Source organism: Lissotriton vulgaris, chromosome 4_1, assembly GCF_964263255.1.
Source record: "Lissotriton vulgaris chromosome 4_1, aLisVul1.2, whole genome shotgun sequence".
Lineage (NCBI taxonomy): Eukaryota > Metazoa > Chordata > Amphibia > Caudata > Salamandridae > Lissotriton > Lissotriton vulgaris.
Genome location: NC_141691.1, coordinates 1,386,056,324 through 1,386,082,648, shown reverse-complemented (window position 1 = coordinate 1,386,082,648; position 26,325 = coordinate 1,386,056,324). Strand labels below are relative to the sequence as shown.

The 26,325-nt window shown below is 47.5% G+C and overlaps 1 protein-coding gene across 1 annotated transcript in view; it reads right to left on the bottom strand.

The window, feature by feature from the left end:
• Positions 1 to 11,075, bottom strand: part of GREB1L (GREB1 like retinoic acid receptor coactivator) — a 558,043-nt gene extending 546,968 nt beyond the window's left edge. The window contains exon 1 of the mRNA XM_086965622.1: positions 10,995 to 11,075. The gene's annotated coding sequence lies outside the window, so the exon portion shown is untranslated. The remainder of the gene's footprint in view (positions 1 to 10,994) is intronic.
• Positions 11,076 to 26,325: the final 15,250 nt, after the last annotated feature.

Here is a 26,325-nt window from a genome sequence, read left to right as displayed (position 1 = left end):
GTCACTTCTCAGTGCGCACTTCTTGCGACATACCTGATGCGTCATATTTACTGTATGGCGCATCATGTCGCAAGGAGTTACAGATACATCAGTATTTCTGACGTAGCTGTATGGCGCAAAAGTGACGCATTGCTGCTGTAAATGACAATGCCATTTATTTATGTTAAAAAAAACATAAATAAAAATAATGTCAAGAGCAATGCCAATAGCTCTAACTTTAACAAAGGCAAAACCATTGCATTGTAAATGCTTGTTCTATATGTGAGAGGGGGATTCCCTTCTCATGCATACGCTTTGGGTTATTAGCCAAGGCTTCCTGGAGGGAAGCGATAAGGGGATGACCAGTCTTTCTGGTCAGTGCCTGCCTTGTACCTGTTGTCCCTCGTCCTATAGCCTTACTTTTAACCGCTGGTGACGGCCCAGTTATTAAAATTTAATTTACCCTCGGGTACTGGGACCACCACCAAGCCGTTTTAAATCACAACTCACCCAACCTCACTGCACTCTCAGCAATATACCAGCTCCGCTGTAATCAGGCATCGTAGCACACCCGGGACATACTAGGTGTCACTGGGTGGGCCCGATGATGAAGCATGCCACCAACTAGGTTGGTGGGTGAGGGCTTCATGAATACACCAACAAGGTGCCCGTGACAGAACTAATTTGAGTACTGTAACACTTTGGTCAACTTAAGCTAGTCCTTTTTGTTTAATCACATTTGTAATATCAATACATCTAAGTCACATAAATCCAAAATATGTTGCATTGCAAATGCTATAGGTGTCCCATTAGCGAAAGTTATTACTATTGGCATTGTAAATGACAAAGCTATTAATTTAGCTATTTTCAAAACAAACACATAAATAAAAAAATTGTCACTTACAAGACCAATAGCTCAAACTTTTCTAATGCGAGACCTACTGCTTTGCAAAAGCTTGTCATTTACTACATTTTACCATATAAATTGCTGCATGGTCTGTACAGAATGAAAAATTATTAAAAGATACAACTCAGCTGTTGGCTCGGGGTAACGTGTTTTTGGACACTCAACAAATACTATATTACGCAGGCACCAAAAGGGGCCGACAGAAGTGACAACGGATTCTTACTATTCTAAATGGTCAATATGGGCAAAAAAATTACAGCTGAAAACATGGTCACTAATTTCTACTTTTTTTATTTTATTAATTAGGTTATTTTGGAATACTGTGAGCGACGTACACAAATGAACCCTAGATTAATTCAGAATGATCTCAAGTTTTTGCACGGCTTTCTGGGTGTACCCATGGCTTTATAGCAGTTTCCACCACAAACTGCAAGTAGGCTAAAACTACAAAAAAAATGGGGAAAATAGACTCTTAGAAAAATGCAAAACTTTGCTAAAAATATTGGTTTTCTTTTATAATTCTGCTTGCTCATTAAAGGTGGAAAGATTGTGATCTTAGCACTCAAATTCTTTCTTCCTGCCATTTTAGGAAGAAAAAAACACTCTAACACTAGAACGGTTTTCTAAATTTTTCCAAGCAAAAAAACTGCATTAGGCGATATTTTGGCTATTTTCTAGATTTCCTCCAGGGGAATCTACAAACCCTGGGTACCAACCTTTACAATCCCCAAAATGTGGGGGGAAAGGACGCCATGGATGTCTTCTGTGGAAAACAACAGGATGGACTAAGTGTGAAGAGCCCAAACATCAATACAAGGGTTCAGAAGGGGGTGGACCCCCCCCCCCCCGCCACCCCGCCACCTTAGGAGTTAATTTGCCAGTACATGTGAACCCAGGCAGAAGAACTATAGGCGTTGCCAATGCTAATTCATGGTGTCATAAAGGCGGCATTGGCATTAAACTTGCCCACTGGGGAGACAAGAGAACGAGGTAAAGGCATTTCTTGGTTGTCAGTAATATAAACTAGTCACACAAGCATGTTGGAGTGTCATTCCTCTCGAAACTAACGGCGTCGTTGCATTCGACAATTCATGGCCATTTGCTCTACGAAAAGGCTGCATTCGTAAGTTGCCCTTGACCAGCCCGCTAACTTTATATGACGTCCCCCACAGTTTGATTATCGCCACGGAGGTGCAAGGCGTTATTAACGAGGGCTTGTTAAGGGAGGGTCCGCAGGAAATGGACTTGCTCAAGGCAGGCGGCCGCCCTTTCCATTACTGCTCCGAAATCGAGAATAAGAAGCGTTTCTTTCCTGTAACTAACAGATCGGAACAAGGTGCAATTCAGTTGGAGTCTTTCAGGACACCGGGGCCTTGTTTTTGTTTGCTTCATCTCTGGGTCTGACCAAAACGTAGGCATTCGGGCAGTGTTTTTCGTTCTCTCCCACCGTTCAAGGCTGCTGTGACAGCCTAAACTGAGAGACAAGGCTGGAGCTGTGCACCCCTCCCCCTTCGCTCCTATGGGATGCATATCGCCCTTTTCTAAACGTACTAGCCTGCTAAAGTATTTCTGTCCGAGACGCTCCGGACTGACTATGAACCTGTAGCGCTGCCTATGGCTTCTGCGCGCAATGAAGGGTCGAGGTCCTCACATTCAAACGGGCCAGTGCAACTCATGTTTGCAGCCTGGCGCTCATCCTTAGGAAAAGTAAGTGGACCGTGGAGCCGGTTAAGACTGGACAAAACCAGTGGGGCTTGTTACACGCATGTGGTCATTAGGCGCATGTGTTTGCAAGCAGGGACCATGGGTCGTGACAACAAAGCGCGTGTCGTGCCCGGAGCTGCACGTGCTTGAGCGCCAGCCAGGGCTCATTTAAAGGGGTTAATGATCTCATCACGCGCGGCAGCTCACTCTCTGCGGGGGCAAACGCACCCGTGGTCACTACGTGAGGGGAGATAGGGTCTGTGGTAAGCCAGTTAGCCCGCCCACCCCCAATAAAACAAGGCTCCGGCTTTATCTTTTCATTACTACCACCAACACCCTCATACTTCTACCCGAAGTTTAGATCTGGCTCGGCATCGTGGCTGCGTTATTGTTAGTAACTATAAATGGAATGAGCTTTGGCCCTGACACCACGTGCTATTGAAGTATCACTCCGCCTACGTGAAAGAGCTTTGGCCGGCACGAGGGACTATTTTACATCTAAAAAGTGCACTCGATCATTGCGATGACTCACATTAAATCTTCTCTGTGCCCTGTATAGGGAAAGGCATCGTTTTTTGCCAGTTTTGTTCCCTGTCGCGGGTAATGCTAACAGGAGGACAGGCTTTAATGTGCCAAGCAGTATGTGCGCAAGCCTGTGATTACAGGCTAGCTCAAGCTGGTCTCAGCCAATTCTGGTTTTTCGCCTTCTGATGACGGCTGCCACATTAAAGCTCGGCCTGTTGACTGCCTATTCCAATGCTCCCTCGGTTTTCTTCCACCAACACAGAGGAACTACGTACATTTACCACACGATGCAGTATCTGAATCCCCTCCTCTTGCGCACCCATATTAAGACGCCAGCAGGATTGGCCTTGAACAGATGTTCCATTCGCACTTTGTTTGGACATTTCCAGCAACCTCAATGGTTCTTATGCCTAGCCTGCTCACAAGCGCTGTAGACCCCTCAGCTGGGCATGCAACTGCACCCTACCTAGCCCTCAAGGAGACTGGGCCCCACCAGTGGAGTCAACATGGAGTCTAACAGGATCACACTGAACAATGACCATATAGATCCAATCAATGCACCATCTGAGCCCCCAGCTCCCAGAAAGTGATGACCGGGGCGGTGCAGGTCAGTGTAGAAGGCAGAGGCACCCACCTCTGAGGGGCCACCGCTCATGCGCCGCCTCTCTGGGGGCTAGTCTGTTGCAATGCCACGCGCTATGCGGGCGTCCTCGCACGCATCTCCCTGGAAAATCACTGTAATGGAAAACGAAATCAGCTCTCGCAAAGGTGTTTAACCCAGCGGTCACGGCAGTAGGCCGCGAATATAATGGCACGCGCGGCCTTCCGTAAGGATTCCTTATGGGGGCCTGCCGCTTGCAAGGGGATGGAGACGGGGCCCCTCGCCATACCCTCGAGCTGACAGGCTGAGGGTGCCCCCTTGATGTATAGGGGAAAAAAAGACACAGATGGGGCGGCTGAGGTGTCTGATAGGCCCCTGGGTTGTCATGGCTGTCCCTTCTGATCATAACGCCGCAGGGTCTGAAGCCCACGGGAGGGGGGGGGGGGGGCGGGGACAGAGGCGCACCGGCCCTGCACTGAAACATGGCTAACTATGCTACCACACCCCAGGGCCAAGTGCGCGGGCGCGAGTTAAAACGCCCCCCTCCCCTAAAGGAAAATAAACTAATCTTACTGTGGGTTTTATTACGCTCTCCGGGATAAGGGTAAAGGACACAGGCGTAACTCACAATGTAATCTGTCCAGCTGCAGCAGTGTGTAGAAATATCACACAGAACCACAACTTTCACCATCTTACCATCAAAGCACATGTTATCCTAAACGTTTAAGTTAATATGTATCCATAAATACTGCAGTAAGAACCGCTGCCACTTTTTCCCCCCATCTTACATCAAAAGCTCCTCATGAAGACTCCAGCAGAGCGACCAGACCCTGTCTCCCCCACCCACCCCCGGGCAGCCAGGATACACTGGGGCTTCCAGCCCCCCCTGATGGGCAGGGCCACCTGGCTCCACCGAGTCTGTGTCCTGCAGGGCTGCAAAAGGCAGATTGTATTTTTGTAAAGAAGGAAAGAAAGGGAAAGAGAAAAAAAGTAAAAGGGATGTGCTCTTCTGGGGCGCAAAGGGCCGCCAACCCCGGCGACACACAAACCGAACGGGACAAAATCTTAAAGCACAACTTGGAGATTGTGATCAGAGTCGAGCCATTAAGTTTATCACTGTGTGACACAAGATGGCGAAAAGTGATCAGCCTCACACTACAGCAAAAGAACGAGTATATAGTGTAGCGAGAAACTAGTATGTTTATGATCTTTGCCCACTCTCCCCCCAAAAATTACAAATTAAAAAAAAGTCCAATTGAATCAGCAGGCCTTCATTAAACAACGGAAACCGCGTAATGAACACGGATCGTGACGTGTTTGTCAGAAGAATCACCAAGCAAGTGCAGGGATGCTTGTGTACAATGTTATAACAGAAACAAAGAAGCGTCATAGGGAGCCAACAAATGATTAATAGGAACTGGGGTTTTCAATTATTTATTTAGCCCTTTAAAAAGATAGGTGGTTTTGGGCAATTTCTACGCGCCCGGCCTCTTAGTACAAGAACACAAAGACAGCACAGGTGACGCCAACAGCAGCGGCTCAGAGCCCCCTCCCCCGGGTGGCAGGTGCGGAGGTAATCACTGGTCCATCACCAAGCAGACCTCGAGAGGGAGGTCACAGGGGTCAAGGAGAGAGGGTCGTATTTGCATTTATCTATTTATATACTCTTATTTGCCCGGGTATCACTGACGCATCAGCGTGTGTGTGGTGCATCGTTGTGTGAAGGGGAGGGGGGGGGGGGGGGGGGGGGGGGGGGGGGAGGGGTGGCACATGAGTCTATACATGGACCTCTAGCGTGACATTTCAAGGGATTCATAAAAGATAAGGAAATAAATTATAAAACGGACATGGAAATCCAGCCACCGATGGAAACCCCTCCGCCGCTAAACCGCGTCCCAGCGGAAGGAGGCTTGTAGGGGTGGAGGATGTGGCAGCCATCTTGCATGTCATTTTTGCGCCAATGAAAATGCAATACTACTCATACATACATCATAAGAAGGACTCCGTGCTGCTATTTCATCCCATGTGCCACAGAAGCACCCCCAAAATATATTAGTATGCGCTGACGTCCAATCAGTCCACACCGTTCTATAAGGGGCACCAAGGTAATAGGGGGCAGTAAAATTGACTTTTTCTAGGGTATCTCCTCTATGTAACGCGATTTAAGGCTGTCTTCAGATGCTCCGTCCATCACCACCCCCTTTTGTACCGAGAGGTGGCATACTTCCATCAGTCTGTAATAAAACTCAGGGTAACATACCAATAAGCTGTGAGGAAATACTGAACATATCACCGATTCGACATGCATATTGAGCTGAGACACCCGCACTCGACTAGCCCACAAAAGACTTTAGTAGCCAGCCCGTCACAGTAAATTCGTGTTCAAACTTCAGCCCCGAATAGCCGAAAGGGGAGCTAGAGTGCGAGAAGGATAAACTGGGGTCTGGTCGCATGAGAAAGGTCACTGCCTTAGCTCAAGGTTTGAGGGGAAGGTTGGTTAGTCCATGCGTTGCAGAGGGGAGTTTCCGTCTCGTTTCCTAGTTGAAGGAGAGAAGATAGGTTTTGCTTCACAGCAAGCCATGTCAGATAATTCGGGTGGTGTATTTTTTAAGCCTCGTCTATAAGGGTTTGGTTGCCAGAACACTTTGAAGTGCATGGATCCTCCCTAAGCGTTATTCTACCCCGGTATGTAAGAGAGGGCCGCTAGGCGACTCTTCTCCCACTCCCACCAGCCCCACACCCGGCCAGGTGAAGTGAAGAGGCCTGGGGCTGAGTCAGTAGACCAAACAATGCTAGGCCAGTCAAAGCTGGAAGCTAACAGAATATGGAGTGATGCAGCATTATGACCCGGCAGTGCATTTCTGCCATCACGGTCAGCGTGACGCTACATCGTCATATCCCGTCTGTGCCTCATCTAATACCATATCCGGTTGCAAGTACTTTGTGTAAGTGACAAATCTCCTAGACACACGCACCATATAAAGGGGAGTAATAAAGCCTACTATGAAGCGCCCCCTTAGGAGTCATTCACTAGGTCCGGCCCCGTTTGGCGTACAGAAGGTCAGCCAAAGGGCATTAAGGGGGCCCTCCACAAAATATCGCCGAGGATCACACGTTCTGCTTTAAACCACCCACTGTATATTTCACTGTTTCTATTAATTCCTGTCGAATGTCGGCACACCGAGAACAGGTATACATACAAATGTATTCCTGTAAGTTAAGCGAGTTCACATTCGGGTTTCGCTATTTTAAGACGCAATTCAAAAAGATTAAGCAGTATCACATACACGGAAAAACTGGCAGACCTACTACTTGCCCCCCCCCGCCCCCAACTTATCGTAGTGCCCAAAAGGTGAAAAATGTACAGAAGGACACATCTAAAAACGCGCAGACCTGCAAAAATGTAAAGGACACAACATTGTCAGCAGGTTCGAGACTTCATAGCGTGAGAAGAGTATCACCCCACATGTTAAGTCGCCCAAAGTTCCCCTGGCAAAAAAAACCCTCTCTCCAGCACCCTGCAACAAATGGAAGGGTGTCCGCCGTACACCAGGAACCACAGCTGTGAAACAATCCTGGTCATTGATTGGCGAGCTCCCTGCTCCAACCTTACTGCCCAGCCCAGGCAGGGTTCAGACCTCACAACTAACTTAGTGGACATACACATGACTACAGGCTGCGCCGCGACACCCTATACATCTATCAAAAAGTATGAAAAACCTGTCAAGCTAAAGAGCTGTATAAATGTCAAGATGATATCCAGGGGAGGTGATTTATTAACAGCGAAGCACGGGTTATGTAAAGACCCACTGATTAACTTGGTAAAGGCATTTTGAATCCTATGCCCACTGTTTACCATAACTGGCCACTCAAACCATGCCGAAGGTTAAAACAGGGCAGGCTTTCCACTTCAATGCGGCTTCACGTCCGAAGTGTTGTGCATCAGAGGTTTAGTTCTATAGACACAGCTCTCACGTAAACAGTAGCCTCACGGTTCGAATTCAACCCCCTCCTCTCTCCCATCTCGCGGGTAAATCTTTAGCATTCCCATGAGACATTAGCATTTAAATGAAACACACACACAGCAAGCTGATCAGATTACAATTCCTTATATGCTAAAATTCAAGCATATTTTCCTTGGGGGAGGGGGTATGCGAGACATACATGCTTTGGGCAGTACTCGAGTGACTGTCATTCAAATGAGCCATCGAGTGCTCGACATATACACAAAAGGTATGCTAAAGGAGCGCAAACACACACTGCGTCTGGAACAAGGGTAAAATGCCCCTCTAATCCAGGACAACTCGGCAGAATGCAAATTAAGACATTCAAAAATATCAAATGGCTAAAAACATGTTTAGTTGCTAAAACGTCTAGGTCCCAAGGCAAATTCTGCGGTACTGGCACATTGTCCGTAAAAGTTACAGATGCCAAATTCAATACAAACGGAGTACTCTACAGTCCCCGACCCCCTCCCTCCCCCTTGCTTTTTTGAGTGAGATGGCCTTGGAGGTGGCAGCCGGCCCTTCCGTTTAACAAGGCACAAACACAAGGATGAAGAGGAAGTAGCAGAGACCACACCCCCAAAGACTATTCAAGCTTAGACTCAACAGACTTGGGTACAGGTGTTTGCCACGTTGACTTGGCCACAAAGATCCCCAAGGCCCAATGACTTCAAGCGCAAAGGTTTTCAGGGAGCTAGAAAGAGTGAAAGAAACACTAAAGGCCAACAACAGGCTACCGCCCTTTCAGATGAACACATATTCTCTTTCCAGTAATCATAAACACACACCAGAAAGGAAGGATATTTATAATGAAATTTTAGTTCAATATTGTGTTTATTCTGATGATATTTCCTTATTTCATCCATCCCAAATTTTTTGAAAAATGACACGTGTTTGACTTTATCAAGGCTTTCTCAGTTTTATGAGTGATCCATTTACTTGTTAAGATCCCTGATAAGTATGAACCTCCATTTTAATATGGGTCTTACAGTACCCAGACCCAACTCATTCGGGTCTTTAGTTAAAATGAATACTTTGTGTCAGAATATTTATATAAATCCGCTAATTGCCCTTAACTCAATAAAACATGAGGTTCAACTCGTTCTGATTTAGATGCTACGATGCACTTTTATGCTTTTTTGCAAAAAGACGCTGGCTGCTCCACGCAACCAAGTTCTGTTATTTGAAATCTTTCCATATAATATGCACTACTGCACTATTATTTTTGCCCTAGAACGGATGATACTATAACATACTCTCCCTTAGATCGTTACTTCCGGTCTGCATGGCCTATTTTGAGTAAGAGCTGATGCTGAAGCCATCCAATGCAACCAGTATATGTATACCTTGTGAGATTATTGCATTATATACCCATTGCGCACGCTGATCCTAAAAGCACTCCAATTTAATATTTCTATGTCGTGCATGATTTTCAGTAGTCTATAATGAATATTTTTATAGTTATGTTTTACTTTTATGGTTTATGCTGAAAACAATTAAGTATTTACAGCCTTGACCCCATCTACTTTGAACTCAGCAACAACTATAGAGGAGTAAAGGGATAGGGTGAACGGGAAAGCCGCTTAGTGGCGCCGGAAACCTACACACTACCACCTAATATCAACTCGGCCAACCGACGTAGGTAGGTGCTTCCTCTTCACGCAACCCTTTGCAGCTAGTGCATTGTACATCCGGTTTGGCGTTGGCCTAGAGGAAATAGCTGAGCAGTATCGTCATCAGGTGCCCACCACAGCTAACAGCTTTCCTGTAAGAACATGGTTCGCTAAATACAGACCACTCTAGGGGCGCCCCTGTTACACGACAGGACGAAACCCACCACTCACCTAAGTTCCTCAAGACTAACAGTTATTTAAACTTGAACGAGGTACCGGGCGCCTATGACCATATATTTAACCTGTGGCCCGCCTATCATATGATCTCCTACAGCATCCAAGGCCTTGAAAAAGCCCCAAGCTCACTGGCTGTCCAGGGGCACTGCCCGTGCTGGCTGAGCAGCGTCCCCTCTACAGGCTGAGTAATCCTTCTGAACGGAGTGAACAATTCATGTGACAGGAATCAAGACATACACAAATGACGCAAAAGAAAATAAACGTAAATTGTCTACTTACGCCGTTACCTGTGGAACTTGATACAACCGTGGCACTGTTCTTGTTCATTCACAATAATTAAAACCTATTCTAAGAATGGTCGCTTTCTATACACAGCTTCATCGAGTTAACTACGCACCAGGAGCTTTGCCAACCTGGTACTTGAATGGCACTCTTGTCACTGAGGATACATTTAAAGACTCCTGTGTGTATACTCGGCCTGTCATTTTAAGGAGTACGTAGTTAATGCCACTAAGGGAGCAGGCGAAATATATAAAACTACCGGGATATTGGAATCCTATTTTCTATAAATATGTCTACCTATAGCCAAGCACAAAGAGAGGAAACTCGTCAATTAAAAATAACAACACGCACCAATGGACAGCAAAACAACCAATTTAAAACGAAACCCGTTTTAAAAACCACCAGGCATCAGCTGCAAATGCTAACAGGGAGTCACCACATAACGACTATTATGGATGTTACAGAGAAGGAATGACGACAGAGTTATTGCAACAATTTGTGTTAGAACAACACACAGACTAAGACGTCTGTGCAATGACGTTTGTTGCAGGGTCTTCTTGTAGATTCCCTGCTGTTCCTTAAATTTGTTCGCATGTCACCTCAAAATATTACGTTCTTCCTGCACACCATCTAGCCACATTAAACTCTGAGCACACTAACCGTTCTAGCTGGCATCTTCCTTTTAACGAACATGCATGCTGGGAGTTGTAGTTCTAGCTCACTTCCATTTAAACAACTAGACTGATGCACCAGACGCCGGTGATTTGTTGGCGCACGGTGCTTGTTCCTGTTCACATCTGATAACCACGCGTAGGCACCGAGCCAGCCAACAGGTAGGTGCCACGGTATCACAAGGGGATCGGAACAAGGGTGCAAAAAGAAATAAAACACAATCATTCGAGACGTGGTTTGAGGGGGGGAAAAAAAGCAACAGCTCGGGGTGAGATTCTGGTTAAGGACATTTTGCAAGGAAGACATCACATCGATTATCTCTCATGGGACGGATAGGTGGGTTTTAGAAATAAGCTGCTAAACAGAATAAAACGCCATTGGCCACTAAGACTGCCCTTTCCTGGCTTGACAAAGCGAGGATCAAGTAATGTCCAAAAGGTCAAGGGTGTCGAGCAGAAGCCCTTATTTACCTGGAAGCTTCGAGGCTGTAGCCGGCGTTTCTCCAGCACAGGATCTGCAGCCAGGCATCCTAACAGAATCGAGCCCCCAGCTCCTCTGCAGGAGCTACGCAGTCACGTGATGCCAGCTCGGCCTGCCGAGGATATTTAAAGGTGCAGCGCACAGCTCTGTCCACCACCACGTACATTTATTTATTTATTTATGCGATTTTCTATAGCGCGAACTTTACCCGAAGGTGTCAGAGCGCTTTACATAAGCACCAGTTGTAAAACATAAGGATTTAGGATTACATGCGTTACAAAGAGGATACACACGAAAAAATTGCAAATGTACAAGATGTAAAGTCACACAAGGAGGAGATACAAGTGGATATACTCTAAGAGTCACATATGAATGGTAGATAGTATAAAGGTCTACTGCATATACTAGTGATTAGAGTTATCTCTATATACATAGGGAAGGGATAGGAGTGGATATGCTCTAAGAGTCACATATAAATGGAAGAGAGCACAACGGTCTACTGCATATACTAGTGATTAGAGTTATCTCTATATACATAGGTTGGGGATACGAATTGATATACTCTAAAAGTCACATAGGAATGGTAGAGTTCAAAGGTCTACTGCATATACTAGTGATTAGAGTTATCTCTATATACATAGGGAAGGGATATGAGTGGATATACTCTAAGAGTCACATAGAAATGGAAGAGAGCACAACAGTCTACTGCATATATTAGTGATTAGAGTTATCTCTATATACATAGGGAAGGGATATGACTGGATATACTCTAAGAGTCACATAGGAACGGTAGATGGTACAAAGGTCTACTGCATATACTAGTGATTAGAGTTATCCCTATATACATATATATGCGCACATAGTAGATTTTCTCAGGCAGAGTTCCCTTAAGTGGGGACGTAGGGAGGACGTGGTCACAACACCAAGGGAGGGTGGGATGGAATCAAGGGTTAGGAGAGAAGGCAAAGCAGAAAAGGGAAGAAACATTTGAGGAACATCAAGGGGGCAACGAGGGAAAAGGGTAAAAGACGAAGGAATGGGCAAGAAGACAGGCCGGGGACCAGAGAAAAACGGCAGAGAACAGCAGCAAAATGGCAGATAGGACAGAAGGAAAAGTAAAGAAGTCCATGAGTTCAAGTTCAAGAATTTATATGGCGCACTACTCACCCAGAGGGTCTCAAGGCGCTTGGAGAGGGGGCTCATTATTTATCGAATAGCCAGGTTTTAAGTTCTTTTCTGAAGGAGATGTGGTTCTGTGTAAGGCGGAGGTGAGAGGGGAGTGAGTTCCAGGTCTTGGCCGCCAAGTAGGAGAAGGATCTGCCTCCATGGTGGATCTTTGGATACGCGGAACTGCGGCGAGGGCTTGATTGGCGGATCTTAGTTGGCGGGGGGGAGTGTAGAAGGACATTCGGGTGTTGAGGCATTCGGGTCCTAGTTTGTAGAGGATAATTTTTGAACAACAAGGGGCCCCAAATCAGTCAGCAGGGACCTCGGGGAACATACTTATTTCAAACAACATTGGTCCCATGCATACAACGGAATAGAAAGCAGATAAAAATATAGACAGAGTCAATCTATATTAAGAGAGACATGACCACACTCGAGGCACTAGACAGGGTTGTCCTCTGTCCCCCCTGCTGTTCGCGCTGAGCATCGAGCCGCTGGCGGTGGCGGTACGGGAGCATGGCGGGATCCGAGGTTTACCATTCGCGGGGGAGCAGCATAAGATTTCGCTCTTCGCGGACGATGTCTTGTTCTCTGTTACTGATCCGGAGAGCTCGCTGCCTTGCATCAGGGAGGTCTTGTTGGAATTCGAGGGCGTGGCAGGCTTTAAGGTCAACTATAGCAAGTCACACATCCTGAATCTCACCCTGTCGCAGGTCGAGAGGGACCGGGTGCGGCCGCTGACTCCGTTGGCCTGGGCCACAGGTTCGATTGTCTACCTGGGGGTCCATCTGACTCCGACGGTGAGCGGGCTGTTCCAGGCCAATTTCCCATCTTTGATGGCGAAATCCCGGGCGGAATTGGACAGGTGGAAGCCAAAATTTCTGTCATGGCTGGGCAGAATCCATGCCGTGAAGATGGTCCTCCTCCCTAAATTCTTATATTTGTTCCAAGCTTTGCCTATCCCCATGGACAGCGATTTCTTTCGGCGGCTCAAGACTTATTTATTGCGTTTCGTGTGGCAAGGGGGTCAGGCACGGGTCTCCTATGCGGTTCTCCGTCGACCGAGATCAGAGGGTGGGGTTGGGCTCCCTGACCTGCAGTTATATTACAAAGCGGCGCAACTGAGAGTATTGGTAGAGTGGTCGCAACAGACCTCCGAGAAACATTGGCTCCATATGGATCGATGCGTTACCGGCAGGTCAATCTGGGACCTAGCATGGAAACCAAAGAAGGACCGCCCTCTCAACGCATATATCAGCACTCCTACAAGCACGGTGTTGAAGGTGTGGGACTCACTAGCGGGGGACGACCGTTGGACCACGTTCCCTTCACCGTTTACGCCCTTGCATTACAACCCGGCTTTCCCACCGGCACTTCATGAGGGGCCGTTTGCGGTGTGGAGGGAGGGGGGGTGTCGGGCGTTGACCCATTTGTTCCACGGCCTGGACACCCTCACTTTCGCTAACTGTATGAGAAATTATGGGGTCCCCCAGACTGAACAATTCCGGCATGTTCAGCTGCTTCACTGGGCTACGTCACCTGGAGTGGTGGAGGCGGCTACGAGACCGCCGACGCCGTTTGAAGCCTTTATATTGCGGACGTCTGCCATGAAGGGGGCCATTTCCTTCATATACCAGCTGTTGCTTCAATCGACAATAGCTCCCCGACCTCGTTATATGGGGCAATGGGAAGAAATGCTGGGGCGAGATGTATCGGACGTGGAATGGTCGGCGCTATGGCGTGACCTGACGACCTTTAACCATTCCTTGCACTTGAGGGAAGCCCACCTCAAGACGGTCATGCAATGGTATATGTGCCCGACTAGGCTTCACCGCATTTTTCCGGGGACCTCAGATAAGTGCTGGAGGGGTTTCGGACTTCTGGGAGACTTCCGCCATATCTGGTGGGACTGCCCGGTGATCCGTCCGTACTGGGAGGAAATCCTTTCCCACATGAAGGACATATTGACTTATCCCATTGATGACTCTATGGCCTGTGTCCTGCTAGGGCTGCGTGACCCTGGCCTCGTTTATCAGACCAGGGCAGATAAAAAGATATTGTGGCTATGCCTCGGCGCAGCGAAGCTCACACTGGCTGCGGCCTGGAAAAAGAAGGAGGCCCCGGCGGTCTCACTGTGGCATGCGCGACTGTGGAGGTTGCTCAGTCTGGAGAGAGTGGCGGACATCTTCCTAGGCCAGTATAAGAATTTCCGATATCAGTGGGGTCCTCTGGTTACGTTTCTTTCTAAGGGGTTACCCTCGGCGGTATGTCCGGCTTCTTTGAGGTCGATGCACCTCTTTCAAGTGTAATGTGGATATGATTGAGTGTTGAGTGAATGGCGTCACCACCGGGGGGGAGGGAGGGGGTGGGATAGGGATGTTGGTTGTTTTGGTTTTTTGGGCTGTGGAGGATCCACGAATTGATTATCTGCACCGCTTGTGTGGAACTTGGAGGACTGGGGTCCGGCATATTGCAGCACTGGTTCTTTTAGCTGGACCGACCTAATGATAAGCCGGTAGAACATTTTGTACAGTGGTCCTAATTGATATGTTGCCTCGCGCCTGGACTGGATATGCTTATGATATGGTTTGGATCACTGCTGATGTGCGAACAATGATTTTGCCTTGATCTTGAGAACTGTGCGGTTCCTCCGCAGCCCTTTGTTTATTCTCCTATGCAACTCAAAATAAAAATTTTACAAAAAAAAAAAGAGAGACATGTCCAGCCGGACAGTGGTCTTAAGTTTTACTCAATTGTCATGTAGTTGATATCACACAGGGTACCTTCCACAAGTCAGCCAGTGTGGAACACAAGCCTGTGCCCAGCACTAACAGAACGGGTACAAAGCAAAGAAGGGCTTTATAAGGCAAAACACGTTGCTCTGTCATAAATGCAATTGTACAGAGTATTACAACCAAGCACCTCAGAACACATAGTAATCATGTTTAAGCTGTTTAGTGCTTTAAAAGGTCGACGGCGTTTCGGACCCCTATTAAATCATAGGGTCCATCATCAGGACATTTGCAGTGAAAGCCTTAACAAAGTTATAGCCTCTAAATGCCAAAGTTGCATCAATGGCTGGCAGTAGGAAATAACGCTCGCCCAGAATCGGGCAGCGGAAGCCGCGATACTCGATGGTATCCGTCGGCAGCCAGGGGACCCGGGTCAGTCGGTTGAGAATCGCTCTCCCTGGCGTGCTCCAGGGAGAGTGATTCTCAACCGACTGTTAACTTTGTTAAGGCTTTCACTGCAAATGTCCTGATGATGGACCCTATGATTTAATAGGGGTCCGAAACGCCGTCGACCTTTTAAAGCACCAAACAGCTTAAACGTGATTACTATGTGTTCTGAGGTGCTTGGTTGTAATACTCTGTACAATTGCATTTATGACAGAGCAACGTGTTTTGCCTTATAAAGCCCTTCTTTGCTTTGTACCCGTTCTGTTAGTGCTGGGCACAGGCATGTGTTCCACACTGGCTGACTTGTGGAAGGTACCCTGTGTGATATCAACTACATGACAATTGAGTAAAACTTTGAAAGACCACTGTCCGGCTGGACATGTCTCTCTTAATATAGATTGACTCTGTCTATATTTTTATCTGCTTTCTATTCCGTTGTATGCATGGGACCAATGTTGTTTGAAATAACTAGTTTGTAGAGGGCCTTGTGTGCGTGGGTGAGGAGACGGAACGTTATTCTCTTGTTGACGGGGAGCCAGTGAAGGTCTTTCAGGTGGCCGGTAATGTGATCTTGGCAAGGGATGTCCAAAATGAGTCTCGCTGATGCGTTTTGGATGCGTTGGAGTTTTTTCTGTAATTTGGCTGTGATTCCGGCGTAGAGGGTGTTTCCGTAGTCCAGAGGACTCGTGACCAGTGCGGGGGTGACGGTTTTTTTTGTCTCGGAGGGGATCCAACGGATGATTTTTTTGAGCATACGAAGTACGTTGAAGCAGGAGGATGAGACGGCGTTGACTTGTCTGGTCATCGAGAGTGAGGAGTCTAGGATGAAGCCAGGGTTACGTGCGTGGTCTGTGGGTATGGGTGCGGTGCCCAGAGCCGAAGGCCACCATGAGTCGTCCCAGGCAGAGGGGGATGATCCTAGGATGAGCACCTCCGTTTTGTCTGAGTTAAGTTTTAGGCGACTGCTTTTCATCCATTCGGCTACTTTTTTCATGCCTTCGTGAAGATTGGTTTTGGCGGTGATAGGGTCTTTGGTGAGGGAAAGGATCAGCTGGGTGTCGTCAGCGTAGGAGATGATGTTACGGTTGTGTTGACGCGCGATGGATGCGAGTGGACTCATGTAAACATTGAAGAGGGTGGGACTGAGTGAAGATCCTTGTGGTACACCGCAGATGACTTCGGTGGGCTCTGATTTGAATGGGGGAAGTCGGACTCTCTGAGTTCTCCCAGTTAGGAACGAGATGATCCACTCCAGGGCTTTTCCTTGTATGCCGATGTTGCTGAGGCGTTGAATGAGGGTGCTGTGACAGACTGTGTCGAAGGCGGCGGAGAGGTCGAGTAGAATGAGGGCTACTGTTTCTCCGTTGTCCAGTAGTGTTCGGATGTCCTCTGTAGCTGCGACGAGGGCGGTCTCGGTGCTGTGTTTGGCTCGAAAGCCGGACTGTGAGGGATCGAGGGAGTTGTTGGATTCAAGGAAGGCGGAGAGCTGGCTATTGACGGCTTTCTCAATGACTTTGGCAGGGAATGGGAGGAGGGATATGGGGCGGTAGTTTTTAAGTTCAGAGGGGTCTGCTGTGGGTTTCTTCAGGAGGGCGCTGACTTCGGCGAGTTTCAAGCTTTCTGGGAAGGTAGCAGAGTTGAAGGAGCAGTTGATGACCTCACGGAGATGGGGTGCGATGATGGAGTCTGCTTTGTTGAAGATGTGGTGGGGACAGGGGTCGGTTGGCGAGCCAGAGTGGATGGAGTTCATTAGGCGGATGGTGTCTTCTGTGGTGATTGGGTTTCAGGCGCTGAGTTTGTTAGAGGGCGGTTTAGGTTCGGAGGGGGGTGGAGAGGATTGTTCGTTGGAGATGTACTCGAAGCTGTTGTGTATATTGGCAATTTTGTTGTAGAAGAAGGAGGATAACGAATCGCAGAGGTCTTGGGAGGGAGTGATGTCGTTTGAGGCTGCGGTGGGGTTGGTGAATTCTTTGACTATGTTGAATAGTTCCTTGCTGTTATGGGCGTTGTTGTCAAGTCGATTCTTGAATGCTGATTTCTTGGTGGATCGAATCAGTTGGTGGTGTTTGCGGGTGGCTGCTTTGAAGGTGGTCATGTTGTCGGTGGTTGGGTTTTTTCTCCATGTTTTCTCGAGAGTACGGCATAGCTTCTTGGATTTCTTAAGGTCATCGTTGAACCAGGGGGCCTTTTTGCTGTCCTGTTTGGTGTGATGGTTTTTCAAGGGTGCTAATTCATCAGCGCTGTGAGTGATCCATTGTTTGAGTTTGGTGGCGGCTTGGTTTGGGTCCGGTGAGAGGGCGGGTGGGTTTTGGTTGAGCGATGTGAGGAGTTGGTCGGTGGTGATTTTGTTCCAGTTTCTTCGAGGAACAGGTTGTGGGGGGTTGTGGGTCGAGGTGGTTTTGTAGCTGAAGTGAACGCAACTGTGGTCCGTCCAATGGAGAGCTGTGGTGCGATCGAAGGAAATGTATTTGCTGGAAGTGAAGATTGGGTCGAGTGTATGTCCGGCTACATGGGTGGGGGTGTCAACAAGTTGTTTGAGTCCGAGATTGGCCAGGTTGTCAAGGAGTGTGGTGGTGTTGCTATCGTTTTTCATTCCCAGGTGGAAGTTGAGGTCTCCTAGTAGAATGTAGTTCTCGGAGGCGAGGGCATGTGGGCTGATGAAGTCAGTGATGTCTTCGCTGAAATGTTTACGGGTTCCTGGGGGCCTGTAGATGAGGGTGCCTCTAAGAGTGGTCCTAGGGTCGGTGTGGATTTGGAAGTGGAGGTGTTCGGCGGTTGCAAGGTTATCGTCGAAGCTGATCTTGATTTTGATGGTGCTCTTATGGACGATGGCGATGCCTCCTCCTGTTTGATTGGTGCGGCCTTTTCGGGTGATCTTGTAAGTGTCCGGGATGGCTATGGCGATGTCGGGTGTTGATGATGCGTTCATCCAGGTTTCTGTAAGGAAGGCGACGTCCGGTGAAGCAGTGTAGAGTAGGTCCCAGAGTTCAGTTGCGTGTCTATGGACCGAGCGGGTGTTCAGCAGGATGCACTTCAGGTGGTTAGAGTCGGAGCTGTGTTTGGAGATAGTGGATTTGGTGTGGGTCTTGATGCAGGCAAACTTGCAGGAGTGGCAGGCGAAGGCACCATGGGTACGTCCTGGGGCAGCTTCGTAGCATTGTGGTGTGCATCCGGGGTTGAGGGCTAGGAGGGTGGAGGCGTCATACGTAATGCGGGAGGAGTGCGGTTTGCGAGGGCCAGGGGGTCTGGCGCTGGGCGCGGTCCAGGCGCGGACGGGCGTAGACGGGCTTACCTTTGGCGCACCTTCGGCGCGCATGGGGCGCGACCGCAGCGCGCAAAGGCATCTGTCATATATGGATAGTGGAAGGGGAGGGGCGAGGGAGGAGCAGCTGGGAGGCCGGTGCGTGGTGGAGAGGGCGGGCTCCGGGCACAACAACAACAACAATGGCGGCAGAAACGAAACCGCAAACCGGTTGGGGGAAATAAATAATTAAATTACGCTGTGGGCAGAGAGGCGCTTAAGGAATGGGGCAAAAATGAATAAAACGATCAGGTAATGCTACGTATTCCAGGCAATAAGGCACTTCACATAAATAATGCGAGCAGGCAATAAAGGCACTTCACATAAATATTGCGAGCAAGCACAGTAAAGCGCTATCAAGTGCAGTGCAGCAGAGCAGCGCTACGATACCCAGGCAGAGTAGGCACAGGAGACCAGGGGCTGTAGGGAGCGACCGCTTCTGACAAAGTCAGGACGGTCGCAGCGCTTCGATCGGCGGGGAGAGCCTTGCCACTCAGTGGGAGGGAGGAGCAGCTGGGAGGCGGGTGCGTGGTGGAGAGGGCGGGCCCTGGGCACAACAACAACAACAATGGCGGCAGTAACGAAACCGCAAACCGGTTGGGGGAAATAAATAATTAAATTACGCTGTGGGCAGAGAGGCGCTTAAGGAATGGGGCAAAAATGAATAAAACAATCAGGTAATGCTACGTATTCCAGGCAATAAGGCACTTCACATAAATAATGCGAGCAGGCAATAAAGGCACTTCACATAAATAATGCGAGCAAGCACAGTCAAGCGCTATCAAGTGCAGTGCAGCAGAGCAGCGCTACGATACCCAGGCAGCAGAGCAGCGCTACGATACCCAGGCAGAGTAGGCACAGGAGACCAGGGGCTGTAGGGAGCGACCGCTTCTGACGAAGTCAGGACGGTCTGTGGTCCACAAATGCAATGCCTCAAGTGATACCTGTATCGGGGTCTGTAATTATGATCATCCGACTCTCCGATGCGTCTTATATGAGTGCCACTGGCCAAAATGAAGGTGCCCTGTCCGGCCTGATGCCTGCTTGTAGATTTGCACTCTGGTGCTACATGGAGTCGAGCTCACCGTGTGTGGTCTCGGCCATTTTGGAATCAGGCAGACCTTGTGTCATCTGCCTTTGAGCCTCTGGTGTCCCCCCTTGTAGTGCTTTGTCAATCCTTAGGGGGACCACCGGCGCTGGCTTCTTGCTGTGCGTGGCCTCTGCTTCAATCTGTCAGTATTCAGCCCAGTATTCAGCCCAAGGGTGCCTTTGTTGCGATGTCAGCCGCCGCACGCCATCTTAAAGTCAGGCACTGTGTGGGGGGCACTACTCCGGTGTCCCGGGCCGCCCCGCAACTGCCCTCCAAGTCTGGTTCACTGCTACAGCTGGTGTGTGCTCCGTTCCAGCACTCAACGGGCGTTCTCTTCCCAGATCTCAACGGAGGATCGCCGCAGCCTGCCAGTGCACTCCCAGATTGCACGCACGTCGGGTCCGCTGTGGCCATTCTCTGCCGTTGCTGCCAAGATGGCGGTATGGCGCAAAGTGACAGCCACCTCTGGAAATGCCAGTAAGATGAGGGGGGTGGCGGTACCAGCGATGCGTCCGTGTTCTGGCCCCCAGTAGCTGCCTTAAACGTTCACTGGAGTGGGAGATTTGGCACCTGGGCGGGGGACCGTGCAGCAGCATCCCCGCCCGCCCTCGGTCTCAACCGCAGCTTTCAGGGTTTGCGGGGGTCGGCGTGGAAGATCGGCGTGGAGTAGGTAGCTATTTCCCCTGCTGCCCTGGGCCGCCGTCTGGTGCCCCCGGTCCGGGAGTGCGCCCCTCACGAAACGGAGCTTAACTGCCCCGGAGTCAGGGCGTAGTTCTGGATACCGCCATCTTGTTGCCGGACACCGGGATTGCTCTTCTGCGATAATCCTCGTCACTCTGCGGCTTTCCGTGATTACAGCGTCCCTCTAGGCGCAGCTTGAGTTCCGACTTCGGTTTAGTCGGCTCGGAGCTCGGATTGATGATGTGACACCGTCTCTTGTGCTGCCCGAACACAGAGCTACCAGCAGAGCACTTCCGGGCAGCACAACTAGGCAATCTCTCGTGCAAGGAAAATACAACAATATGATAAGGCCCGAAGCCTGGCGTGGGTGGGGGCTGAGGGTTCTCTGCCAAATGACAGACGTAGGGAAAGATCAAAATTACCAGATGTGGTGCTCCTCTGAAGTATAATATACACAGCCACTTTAGAGAGGGTATTGGAACAGGAAAAAGTCCCTGCTTGTGAGTGGTACTGTTCCTATGGCAATTGATGCCGCAATATTATGCTAAAAACACTTTGTACTCAAAGAAACTTTATAATGCAATTGAAACAATAGTTGTTTTTTTGCTAATGTCTGTATTAGTCTCACAGCATTAGGAATTTTGTTCATACATAGAATCAAACTGTAGTATTCTAGATTATAGAATGTGGTTGTTAGAATGGTGTTAGGTCTTGGGAATCTGGTGTGAGAGGCGGTTTACCAGCTGACTGGTTGTGTTACCCAAATTCAAATTCAAAAAAGCTTTATTCGATATTCAGAAATGAATTCATAAAAGCATATAAGTTAAAAAGAAACATACGATCACAAAGTATCACAGAAGTGCAACATTTTAGAAATCATTGTTATTACGGGGCGAGCAAATCCGGTTTGATAAGAACAAGTGATTTAAAAAGCTATATATATAGTAATGTGTACAAGGGTAAAATACTTTACATAGAGTTTCTAAACCTAATCAGTAGTTTTAAGAAACTAGATGTAGCGTTAGCCACGGAGTCGGTTTCCAGCTGTTGCAATCTAACATAGGCTATTCTGCATGAGGATTGGTTTCAAAATAATCCTCTGTGGAACAACATAAAATTTACAAAATAAAATACAATGTAAGGTTGATTGGAGGGATAAATCATCACAGGGGCAGGTAGGCAGTTCCCTCGACCAATTATTGCAGGATGGAAAAGTAATTATGCGAAAGAAAGTTCCAAACCTGAACCGTGTTAACAACATTCTTGAGTAGCAGGTTAGATCACTTACAAGGTACAATTGAGGCCCTGGGTTAATAGTAATTCCCTGAAAGGCCCGAACTGTGTTTTTGAGTTTTTCTGTAGACCATCTCTTATTAGCTAGATGATTCATGGCCAGTTGTTTCAGTGATTTTCTAGCAATCATTTCCATACTAGATGGTCTAGAGAAAAACTCAGGGTGGCCAAGCTCGGTCATCAGAGCTTGCACGTAGGACAACCATTTAATGTTTCTGACACCGTCCAGAATAAGACAGTCAGAGATTAATTTGCGGTTAAAAGCTGTCTCCTGGGTAGCCCACACCTTATGCCATAAAAGGATAGGTGCAATTTCTATGGTGTCAGAAATAAAAGGCAGACCCAATTCAATATGGGTGAGGTAATTTGCTGAGGATTTAGGGGCCCCCAGCAGATATCTGAGGTATTGATTTTCAAACAATTGAATAGATGTTATCTTTTCAATACCCCAGATACCTGATCCATAGATGGCTGTGGATATGCCTTTTGCCTGATATATTGTGATTAGTTCCTTGACGGGTCTACCGCCAAGATTTCCCGCAAAATTATGCAGTGCACCAACCGCCCTAGAGAATGCTAATTTTCTCGCTTTAACTGCTGTGTGCCACGTGCATTTCCTATCAAAGGATATTCCAAGGTAGGGAAAGTGATCAAAAGTTTCTATCCTCCTGCCCTCAAGAAATATAGGACAGGGTGCTTTCTTGGTGCCATGCCCACAAGCCATAGTATATGTTTTAGTAATATTGACTTTTAGCCCCTTATCTTTCATATAGGTATTACATTTTGTGACCGCCCTCTGCAGACCTAACCTGGTTTGTGACATAATAGCCGCATTGTCAGCGTATAAGAGTAAGGGGACAGGGTGGCCCTGAAATGAAGGGTAGTCATAGGAGAAACCCTTAAGGTGGTTGCCAATAGAGTTTATATATAACATGAATAACAGGGGTGCAAGGATGCACCCCTGTCTCACTCCCCTCTTGATGGAAAATTTAGACGAGCACTCACCTTGCTTACCAAAGCGCACCCTGGCCCCAGCACCCCTATATAATTCCTTGATAAAATTTAAAATTGTTTCATCGATGCCCAGGTCAGAAAGTGTGGACCAAAGCTGATTGTGGTCCACACAATCAAAAGCAGAGCTCAGGTCGATAAAAGTAATAAAAAGATTCCCCTTTCTGGCCTGGGTGTACTTAGAAAATAAAAAATAAAAATTAAAAATTTAAGCTTTGCTCTATAGTTCCCATGCCGGTACGGAAGCCATACTGGAGGTTAGATATGATATTTCCTTCCTCGGCCCACAATTGGATTCGCTTTAAAATAATGCGAAATGCCACCTTCATTAGGGCTTCTAAAAGGGAGATGGGCCGATAGCAGGTTGGATCTTGTCTGTTGCCCTTTTTAAAAATCTGGACCACTATGGCCCAAGTCCAAGTTGATATTAACCCAACCAAGTTTGCACTATTCATGACATTAGTTAAAAGTGGGGCTCAGAGGTCGGTTTCATATTTGAAAACATCAATTGGTATGCCATTCGAGCCAGGCGCCTTGCCCGAAGGGCTCTCCCTTATTGCCATTTTAACCTCATCATAGGTAAAAGAAATTCCCAAAGGGAAAGCTCCCTTGCAAACACTTTCTATATTTCCAGACGTAGTAGTAGGGGCGGAAGGTACTAGAATGGGAGAAGTTTCGTTATCGTAGAGATGTTCGAAATGAGTGACCTAAACTTCCCCATTATTGGCAATATCTATCGCCGCTGTGTTATTTTTGTCACGGAAGATAGGGGCATTAACCACCTTCCAAAATGAGGTTGAGTCCCTATTTTTGGAGGCAGTAATTAAAGCCTGCCATGCTTCTTGTTTCAGTGATTTCTCCATGTTTTTAATAGCTAGACGGTAAGAATGTCTAGCTTCTCGAATCTCAGACAGTGATCTAGGTGTAGCATGGAGGACCTTTTTTAAGGATTTTAATGCAGTGGTGCAATTATGATCGAACCAGCCAGATTGGCGATTCGAATCTGGGCGATGGTGTCTAGTCAATAATTGTTTTAAGGTTAATTGAATTTTAGAAAAGGAGTCCAAAATTATAAAAGGGTTGTCACTGGGGGAAAGGCAGGTATATATTTCCTTCCTCATTTTCGAGAATAGGCTAATTAATTGGCCCGCAGGGTCAACCTTGTCCCATTTAAGGGTGTAGCTGTTTTTGCGCGCCAGGATGATCGGTTGTTGATAAGAGGTACTATTTTCCCTCCAGGACCGCTGTGGTTCTGCCTTTTTTATGGAGAAAGAGATTGGGTAGTGGTCCCCATAGATAACGTCTAGCGTCTCCCATGAAGTTATTAAATGGGCATGCGTTCTGGAAAAGAGGGTAAAGTCTATTATAGAATTACACCCTCTGCCGTGATAGGTTGGCTGGAACTGTATTAATGGCGACCATATATCGTTGATGTATGTAAGGTTAAAATAAAACAACAAGTTATTCAAGATATCACCCTGCCTAGAGTGGGTAAAGTGACTCGGGTTGTCGTCAGAAGGGTTTCCGAGGCCGCACAAGCCCTTCGGACCATCCTGACAAATATTGCAGTTAAAATCACCCACCCAAACCAGAAAGAACTCCCCACCTATCCTTTCCTTTATAGAGGAAACATCACAAACCAGGTTGTTTGTAACTCTATCCAAGTTATCAGTGGACACATTAATAAAGAAGTTGATTAAAATCGTGTTGGCGGAAAAGCCCCATCTGAAAGTTAAAATCTGATAATTTTCAGTTAAAATGTGTTTTAAGACAGTAAGCCCGCTCACAGTGCTGAGATATATACATAAACCCCCACTGTTTCTACCGTGAAGGCTTGGTAAAGCTGATGAGTGAAAGGTCCGATAACCCAGCAAATGTACAGGATCTAAGGCCCAAGTTTCCTGTAGACACAAAATGGTGTATTTATCAACTAAGTCCCGCCAAGACTGTTGGCCAAGTTTGTTTGCCAGGCCTGCCACGTTCCACGACAAAACTAAGTGGGACAGAGAAAAAGGATTTAGTACCTTGTGTATCTCGATATCTCTAAATTCCTCTACCCTAAGAATGGGAGGCGGTGTGGTGGATAAAAGGTCCGGCTGTACCCTGGCATCCGCTGATGGTGTAGTTTGTTTCCCCTGAAGCATGGAAAGAGGCCTTTCTATTTCAGTAGGTTCAATGGATTCACCGGTTTCAGTAATGTTGCTAGATCTATCAAAAAAGGGGTCGCACCCACACCCATTTTGATGTTCGAGGATCCCAGGAGGAAGAACTAATTGCTGGGACCCCTTTGTAATCATCGGCTGTCAATCCAAATCCTCTAGACTTGACAGTGGTTGAAATGGGTTACATAATGGAATACTCCATCGCCCGTTGGGATTTATATCTTGGAGCCTGCTAAAATGAGGGAAGGGGGGCCTGCTGGTACGTTGGAATGGGAAAAGTGAGGGAAGTTTAGTGATGAGGGGTCTCGATGTTAAATTATGAGTGTTGCAACTGGGGGATTGTGGAGTGTTGGAACTTTCAGGAAGTGATAGAAAATTTGGGAGGGTCAGCAGAGCTTTAGGCTAGAAATAGCTCGAATCGGGGGGGGAGATGCCGCTTTCGCCTCTCCCCGGGAACCAATCAGTTATATGAGTTACAACTCTGTGGTCCCTAAAGTTAATTATCACGACATCCCCCTCAATATATTTTGGTTGAGGACCCACACAGTTTCGTCGTCTAACAGACACTATGTCCCCGTTTATGTTTTGTGGCAAAGGTCTGTTGGTACTCAGCCAATGTATGACTTTGTTTTTAAGGTTTGCATGGGGTTCTATCCTACCTTCGGCCAACCCAGGGACTCCCGTCAAAATGGTGACATAGTTTGCTGCTTCCGGGGATAAATCTATATGGTGTCCACTGTTATTTTGGACCGTGTGCAGTGGGGGTGCCTTCGTCAATGCTGTATTTTTAGTATTAGAGATATTTAAAGGTCCTGTTAAGATTATCTCTCTAGGTGGCTGTCGGGGCAGCCCCGAGCTGACAGAGGCAGCATGGGTAAGCCCTGGTTTTAGCGAAGGGCGTTCCCCAAGGGACTTACTTGGTCTCGTTGAGGGACACTAGGGTACAATTTGGTTTTTCTGGATAATAAGTTGCTTTAAAACCTCTTCATTTGAGCGAGAGATTTCCAGTAAGTGACTCATTTGATCTCCCAACTTCTTAACTCTCTCTATAAGAGGTAGCAAGAGGGATTTTATGAGCTGTTCCATAACCTCTATTTGTCCTTCTGGTAAAGAGCTCCCGGGGAGTAGGTTTTTAGGACCCGGTGTTGTATCCCTCGTGGCTTGCTTCTTAGTCAGTTCTATGGATGGTCTAAATATTTTTGCACGTTTATATACATGTGTGTCCCCACCCCTCTTTCGTTTTGACGAGACCCCCTGTTTGCGGTGTGAGAGATTTTCCTTCGGTTGATGATTAAAACCTGCTTTGTTACCCGGTGTTGGCAAAGCGGGATAATCCTCCCTTGATAAATTAAATGTGTGATCGGGATTTATTGTAATAATAGATTATAGAATGTAGTTGTTGTTAGGTGTTAGGTCATGGGAATCTGGTGTGAGAGG